The sequence below is a fragment of the Aphis gossypii genome, chromosome 1 (genome assembly GCF_020184175.1).
Source record: "Aphis gossypii isolate Hap1 chromosome 1, ASM2018417v2, whole genome shotgun sequence".
NCBI classification, from domain to species: domain Eukaryota; kingdom Metazoa; phylum Arthropoda; class Insecta; order Hemiptera; family Aphididae; genus Aphis; species Aphis gossypii.
The window spans coordinates 84,615,008-84,624,564 of record NC_065530.1 but is presented as its reverse complement, the minus strand read 5'-3'; positions in this window follow the sequence as shown (position 1 = coordinate 84,624,564).

Sequence of the window (9,557 nt, the reverse complement as noted above, 5' to 3'; positions counted from 1 at the left end):
CGTGTGTCGTGTGTGTGTGTGCGTGCCGGTGGATTTACACCGAAGACGACAAGTCCGCGTCCGATACGCCTCCGTCGGCTTCCACTTCAAACGATATGTGTAATGTGTACCTATACTGTATAGGTACATCGAATGATATGTACACCGTCCCATTATATTTGTTCGATTGACACACAAACGAGCATTAGATGTGTAGGTACCTATATTATATAGTGTTTACTATGAGGTATTCTTTAACTATATATTATACGTTTTGAAGTCCACCGCATTGCGCTCATCACGCACGTTCAAAAAACTGACCTATAGTCATTATAACAGATACAAGAATACGCAGTGAACGTACGTCATATACATTATTACATAACATACAGGTACATCTGTTTATTAGTTAAGCATAATACACTTAAATCTAATCATGATAACATAATTTTTTTTTAAACTTTGTTTAATAAGTAATATAGTAATGTAGGTATGTGAGTATATAGATTATATTAGCGTGTTCTGCAGACTGCAATGTAATCTGCAGTGATGATATTTGCTTAAGTAATTAGTAATTAAGCATAACTGTATGCTTGTATACGTACCTATACGCTTACGTATGTACCTATAATAAATTGTTCACTGTCATAAACTTCAAACTGTTTTGGTTGTACTTAGAAGTTTAGCCAGTCATAAGTGAACGACTGTATAAGTTCGTACATGAGAATATATTGCACAGCGGGTAAAAAAGAAGTTGTATTACATAATATACGTTAAGACCGTACAAGTACTTTTCAGATAATAATAAATTTATAAATAAATTTGGCGGAAAATTGTCAATGACTAAATACATATAAAAAGTATAAAGTATCGATATAATCGTGTTTTTGTTCACAATCACCCCACGTGTAAAGGTATTAGAATTTAAAGTAATATCTCATTCGTGTAATACGTATAATAGAAGCCTAGTATTTTTTTATGCAAATAGCAAAATTTGAACCATCTATAAGATAACCAAACTATATATTATAATACTATACTATACTAGGTTATAATCCACCCATAATAGTATTACTGAAATAAAATGCTGAAATACTGAAATAAAAAATCTTGTTTTCTATTAGTTCAAAACAAACTATTATCAGCTGTATAAATATGATTTGTAAGTAAAATAGAAGAAATTAAATAATCCTTGTACTATTGAATATTGTAATAAAATACTGGCTAGTAAGAACTAAAAGGATGTTTTATTGAGCAAGTAGACACATTATAATATTATATTTATATAATAATTATTATTAATATTACATAGTAGATTAGATCTTGGAGAGTCGAAGGATAATGACAAACTATTTTAATATTATTTCAACGATTAAAAAAAAAATAATAAGCGCCGTCTTGAGAAACCTAGTATATATTTATTTTATTGTTCTATAATAAATTAATAATTTATTTTTAAGAATAATACAAATATATTACAACATTCCAGTGTTAAACATAATTAAATTCAAATTTTAATACATTGGTTTATAGCAACATGTTAGTTTTAACTTATAATAAGGACATTTGTAAAAAAAGTAATAAATATTATTTTTAGAATATTTTTTAAAATTAATATTATAATACGGTTAATAGCTAATGGTATGACATTTTGTTAAGATTAAGTTGTTTGCTAGAAAAAGTATTATTGGTGCGTTTTGTAAATGCGTGACACATCACACATGGCTAACACCTTTAAGTACATGACATTACAAATTTAAAACACATGGGTCGTGCGTAGAACGTAACTACTACGAACAATTCAGACGTATATATATAAGTTAGATATATTTGTATTATTGTTTCACGTTTATCTTGAATAATTTGAATATTATATTTAATAGGTATATAGGTGCTACATATATTGTGTTTTCGGGAACAGTGTAAATTATTGCAAACTGAAAACAAAGAATATTGTAATGATTTACATTTTTTTTATACTATAAAAAAATGATAAAGATGCTCTATTATTTATTAAGTATTAACATTCAACAATTCTTATTGATATTCAATTTATAAAATTGTAAAATTGTAATTATTAAATGTATTATAATTAATAATTATTATTGATTTTTGTTTTGATCCTTAAATTGTTCAAACTGTGTTTTCTGTCTACACCGTTTCTAACTTCCTTTTAAACTAGGTATTAAATTATTATAAATTAAGATTTTAGCTTAATTAATTGTATAAATAAATAATTAAAAATGATTATTAATTTAAATTAAGGTATTTATTTTATTGTTTAAAAACAATTAACAATATAATAAATAAATTTTATAAGTTAATTTATATTTATTAATATTATGATAGTACGTATAATATGCTAAATTAAAATTTTCATTATATCGACTAACTTAATGATACATCCCATACGCAATTCATTGTAAAAACTAAAAAGATACATTTGCCTTACTCGGGATACATTCGAGTTTATTGTATTTAAATTGAAATTAAAGGGGGAACGTAATACAAGCTATAACGGTCAAAAGAAAAAGAGAGATCTTCCCTACTATAATAACGTTCAGTGACTAAACATAGACGATAGGGTTTTATACAAACCCTATTATACCTATAATATAGGTTGCATGCTCGTAGTAATCATTCACAATTATTTGCTTATTATATTTACCTAAATGCTTTTTTTATAAACCTAAAACCAGTCTACATCGATCTTAAAAATTAATGAGTTTTTAAACTATACGCGTTGACATGTTCATAACGTTAGATGATTTGATAATGATATAAAACATATACAACTGTGAGTATTGCTGAATAATAGATACACGTATAGTTATTCAAATTTGATTATCGTTATTTTTTGCACCAATATAGAAAGAACACTGTCTAGTACAAGTGTACAAAAATATACGAATGAGATAAAAAAAAAACTTGTCGAGGTGGTGAGATCCGATACAGAAATTTAAAAAAAAAAATCTACAACAAACACGCAATAATAAATAATACAATAGGACATATAGATTATAGAACTATCCAGTATTCATTCCTCTGCAGACGGATGTTTACACTTTTCGACTTTTTGGTTTTGTCATCGTTACACATGGGTGGAGTTTGAAGTTACGAAAACGCTGTTTCACGACTGTCGAGAAGAAAACATTCCTTAAGAGCTCAAAGTTAGGGTTAACCACCCCTCAGAGTATCTCTTTTGTCCAGAACCATTGCCGTGTTCAGTTATCGGTATTCAAAAGTCCTATATTAGTGGCACGCTAGCGTGAACTATTCCACATTAAAACACACGTTTTAAGTTTTAACCAAAACTATACATACCTATAATACCACTTCTTTTTTTTTCTTTTTTGTGGTTCGTCTCTTCATTTGTAGAGGGTAGAATGGCCACATGACAAATTATGTTTTCGCGTTTTTCACGAAAATTGTATGTAATACGAAATGCCAAGTGTTTAATACGAAAATAAAAAGTATGTTAGCCTATGTATACTGTTTTTTACCATATTTTCTTCATTTTATTTGTCTAATAATTGTGGACAGTTTGCGTTTTGCTCTGGAATTTTTGAGAACTGTTCATGACATATAAATACATAATATTATATAATAATACAGCTATCTATTTATATGCATACATCTGCAATGAGTGCAATGACTTAGTATATATAAATCATTCACATAAAAACTTTGACTAATTCATATCTACATGCATATTGTTTAAATGCGTTTTGGGTGGTGTGGGAGGCAAAATCCCCTACGGTGATGCAAATAATTTTATTGTAAATTGTGTAGTACTGTTAAATACATACTTCAAATCTTTGCTTACAACTACAGTTGTAGATCATGACGTCTGACTCATCATCAGCGAGAAATTAGTTTATTCGCTGTATTAATTCGTAGGTTTAAGCGCAAACATTGAGTTATGCGTACTTCGATAACGATCTCGCAATAGATTCGCGTATCACATATGATCGCAGCCCCGGACATAAAAATATATACGTATAATACAGTAAGTATTGCATACCAGTAAACTGTACGTTTATTATACTGCTCGTACATTCGTACCTACGCGCATGTACATAGGTACACTTTATAATAATAATATTATATTTAGTATATATACGAGCCGGTTTGTTTGTAAATAATATATATAATAAAATCAAATAGTCATAATCGTACCTACATAATATTATAAGCTAATACTAATGTAATGATTTATTAGACCACCCACCCACGAGGAGGCGGTGACAACTCGATTTTATGGTATATACCTGCTTCGGGACCACCTGTTGTTTCTATTTATTGTACATATATATATATATATGCGCACATATAAGTATAACGTGTAATATTGTACACGGACGTGTGTGTGTGCGAGAGAGAGATAGATACGTACCGCGTGGAGATTAGGAACAGGACACATTGCGGCAGTATAAATCGTCGTCGTCGTGTCGTTCAACTCTATCTTATATCTACGAATCGTTTTTGCTCCTTGTCACCGCGGCCAGCGCCGCACTCGACCGGACAAGGTAATATTCAGAGGCACCTCGTACAATGCGCACAATATATGTATATCATACACTTGTATAATAGTAGTTATAATAATAATCATAATAATATAATCGTAATCAAACCGCAATCACCGCCACCACCGTCGGTGAACGACAGATATTACGTCTTACCTATGAGTGTATGTTATTATCGTTGTTAGAAGCGCAATGTATACATAGGCTGTGTCTGTATGTGTGTATAATTGACGTTCTAACTGTCAGCTCGCGTGTTTCACGTGCACTCTTGGTCACCGAGGAAATATTATGTGTACTCGTTTCCTGCGCGTGTGCTTAAATCGATTTTGAAATCCGCTTGTATTCTGCCACGGCAGCACCGAAATATCGTTCGTTATATTTTTTTATTTGTCCAACCGATTTCCCAGCGGTTATTATTATTATTTATTACCATTAATTTCGTTCGGTCGACCTCGAAATCAAACTGCACACAGGTAGTATTATATGCGTATGTGTATATTTTATATATTATTTTTTGTCTGTAAAACTGACTGATGTGCGCTTGTGCGGCCATCACACGTGCGGGTCCACACAGCTAACGCATCTTCGGCGAATGCAATTTCTAAACCAGAGTGAGTTAAGCTCGACGGCTAATGATAATTACGTTTTTCTCCGAACGTATAATAATCAACTCTGCTGCAGGTGCTGCAGATGGGTATTTATATTTTTAGTGTCTGTGTACAAAAAAAATAAGACTGCAAATGATAACATTTAAAGACAGTATGCGCATGTAAATACAAGTACGCCATCGTGTGGAATTGAGCATAATTGTAATTTCATATTTTTTTTTGAGAAATTATGTAGGTAATTTTACTGAAACACTTGATTATAGGTATCCTATTGTCAATTGATAATTTATTACAACCTTTATTTAGCTATGTATAGCCATATAGGTAAATTAATTAATATAAAACAAAAAAATATATTCTGACATATTGCAAACTTATTGCAAACTTATAAATAAGTCGCTGTAATATGATAAAAGCAGCAAACCTAAGAAAATCTCAAATTCAAAATACATCTAAAAAATCTCATAGAACTAGTTTTTTTATTTTAAATAATAATTATTGACTTGATAAAAATAATACTCGAGTTTACAAGAAACACAATATATTACAAATTCGCACTTTTCAGTATTTCACATTTGACTATAAAGTAAGTTTCTAATAATATAATAATTCTTTATATTGTTATAAAGTTTTAATATACGATGGACGTGCATCCGTCCTACGAAGAAAAAAATAATGCTATTCTAGACCCGTCAGCAGAAAATTATATCGCGTTTATGAGGATTTTTCTTTTTAAATTGAAATAAGGTCGTTTCTTTTAAACAAACTATAATATATGTTTTGCATACTATGATTTATCCTTGTGGTAAGCTACACACATTGTCAACGGTAGAAATTGAATTTCTTCGATATAATACCTATACATACGACCTTATAAGGGCCATGTGTCACAAAATAATATTATATACACCTAATACACTGTACACATATAGGTTTAGTAAAACTGTATTATACGACCGATGTGCAATAAATAATAATATATAAAATGTCGGTTTGAAACGGAAAAATATTTCGGGCAAATTTCGATGGTTGGAATTTGCCGAATAATCTGTTGTCTGCGGCTCTACGACGCATAGTAGTCTTCTTTGCAGTGGGTTTTCAGATAGTTTATTATGTAATATATACATAAAGGTGTACGTGCAACGATGCAACATACGGGAAGTATAGCTCTTGCTGTTATTATCTATATATATATATATTATATACTCGCGTGGTCGAAACGGTGGCGGTGAAAAAAATGTATCCTCTTTATATATATATATTGTACTGTACATATTATATACACATATAATACGACCCGCGTCCAATAATTATATATATATATACGCGTCATATTGAATTGAATTAAAGCGAAAAACATTTTTCGGTGCTCGACCGGATTCTTCGATGTGAGTAGAAAAAAAAAATAAATGTATAAACTTAAGCGACATTAAACGGACGTTATGTATGTATATATATATATATATGTATACATATGTGTGCGTGTGTGTATGTGTACAGAAGCCTGGCCGAAAATTTTTCTCTTTCGGCATCCCGGTGGAAATTAAAAAAATAAATAAATAAAATAAAAACCGGCCACGACCGAGGGAGTGGTAACAATAGTCGGCGGCATTTATATATACGTGTCCGTTTACAGCAGTCGTTTCGGTTTGATTAATGGCGGTCGGCCGCAGTTTTGGTACGTATATATAATATACACGCACACACGCGAACTATGACGACGTCACGGACATAAAAGGATCAAAAGAGCGAAAACGACGGAGAAGACGAAAAATAAATAATAGAAGAAAAAAAAATCGAATTCTCTTAACGATTAAAAAAAAAAAATAATAATAATAAACCGGTAGCCGTCGACTCTTAGTCCCAGCGTTGTCTTGTCCTCTCCGAATGACTAATATTATTATTATTATTATGCGACACGAAAAACTGAATACATCCGAGATTTGGGTTCCCTGATTAAGTTATTATGCTAGGTAAATAGATTCGGTTTTTGGATTTTTAAAAGTAGGTATGCATAATAATAGATGGACCTATTGAAAAAATAAGTAAAATCATGCTGTCTTCATATTTTTAAAGCCGTATGCTATAGTATTCGAAAATGATAAAAGCTACTAAGTTTACATTTTTACAAAATTTAAAACGGTTTTTAATTAGGGATAAATTACGTAACTTCTAAGGAAAACTACAGACATTATAATTATTTATAAACAATAGACATGATATAATAATAATAATAATAATAATAATATTTATTGGCCAAAATATTACAATTTTTAATAAGTAAGTATATATTATAGTATAGGTAAATAGCCCATCTCACCACTAAGTACTAACGATATCCTCTTATCGGTGATGATGGAGTACAATTAAGAAATAAGTTTACATTTTAAAAACTTTATACAATTTTTGGTAAACTGAGTCATATTTGACTATATTTAAAAAAATAAATAGACATATCTAGTAGTAATTAATAATTAGTAAAAAAAATATAATATACAAAATTCTATTAGATAAAGCTAAAGATAACATGTGAAATTAATGATAGGTAGTTAGCAGATAAATATTTTTGTCTACGGTTTTGATTTAAATTAATACATTTTTCAATTATTTAATAATATTATCCTTAAAGCACGATTTTAAAATATTAGAGGAATAGAAGTTAACAAAATTTGTTTTTGTTCTTTTTTGTCCTGAAAAAATGTTATGAAGAAGCTACTACACTTCTTCTCGTGTACCTTTCATATTTTGATGAATTTGTATCATTGTAGTCAGCAGGTTAGATATCGATATTATGTTATAATTGGCGTATGTTATAATTCGATAGATAGTTAAGATACCTATACTATAATTATATATTTATATTATCGCATTCAACACACAAGCAAACATTTTTATTTTTATAAAAAATTATAATACACGATTTGAAAATAATGAATAAGCTACTAGTTCAATTATTTGTATTTATGAATTTTGAAAACCGGAAAACAAATAAAGAATTATTTAAAAGAATATAATATGTTAAGGTTCAATTAAAAAAAAAATACATAGTTTTAAGGTCATTGAAGATGATGCTAAGTAAAAATGTAAGCCTTATGGTTAGATATTATATTAATAAAATGTAAAATTAAACAAAATTGCATTGAAAAAAATCATGCGACGCTATAGCGTATAACTACTCATAGTTAATAATATTCAAGTACTGTTACATGGTCCTGTTTGCTCGTTATTACACTAATACATATTTATACGTAACAATACACACAAGACTATAAATAATAAAAAATAAAATGTACATAAATTAACACTTGTTTACTTTTAAGTATTCATCCATTATTAGACTATTAAAATATTAATCTGTTTGAATATTTTCTTTGAATTCTTTTAACAACTTCACAGAGCATAGGTACTCTGCATACTCTGAAAGTTTTAATAGCCACCCTCATCAGCTCTTTTATTTAGTGGGTACTATTATATATGCAAGTTAAATTACTAATCAAATAGCCTAGTACGGGTTTAAAGCTCACGAGCTTAAATTTTTTAAATTTCATTAGGTACTTAAAATATAGTTGACAATTCATTTTATAAACACATCAAATTTTATAATTACAGAAGAAACTAATGAATAAGTATATCATGGATTGTTTAAATGTGCAGAAGAAACAGTCTATACGAGCATGGCCCGAAAAATCAAATTTCACAGTTCATGCCCGATATTGAACGAGCTTACGTTTGCTTTTAAATGTGAAAATATAAATTTAATATATAATATGTGCTATACTATACAAAATTGTGAACATTTTGGAGGCGGGATGTCGTAACAGGAGCGTGTCAGGTATAGTATACATATATAAGTTCACGGTCGTTTAAACGGTTCGACCGATTTACACGTTTATCATCGTAACTATTTATATATATATATATATATAATAAGTAATAACATAAACATAATACCTGTAGGTACATCAAAAATATCGTTTTGTAATATAATATAATATTATGTATATATAATGTCCATTGTTCCGGCATATCCATCAGTTGTGGCAGAGTCAGCTATAGGGAAACAACTATAAGACTATAAGTATATATATAAATATATTATATTATAGACCTTTTCGTGGTCGGTAGGACCCACGTGTGCCGGACGGCGATAAAACGTATACACATATAGCAGCTGCAGTGGGCGACGACAACGACGGTAGCAACGCGATGACCAAACACTTTTTTCGTCGTCATCGTGTAATTTTTTGTTGTTTTTTTCTACTACTTTAAATATTCCCATTCATCTATATCAGAAAAACAGAGCGATAGATCGAAAGAGAGAGAGAGAGAAAATAAAAAGCTGCGCTGGGTATATATAATATACATTAGATGTATATTATTATATACCTAAGTATACGAAAACAACGCTATAAAATATTCCAATCAACCGTGAATGTCGTCTACA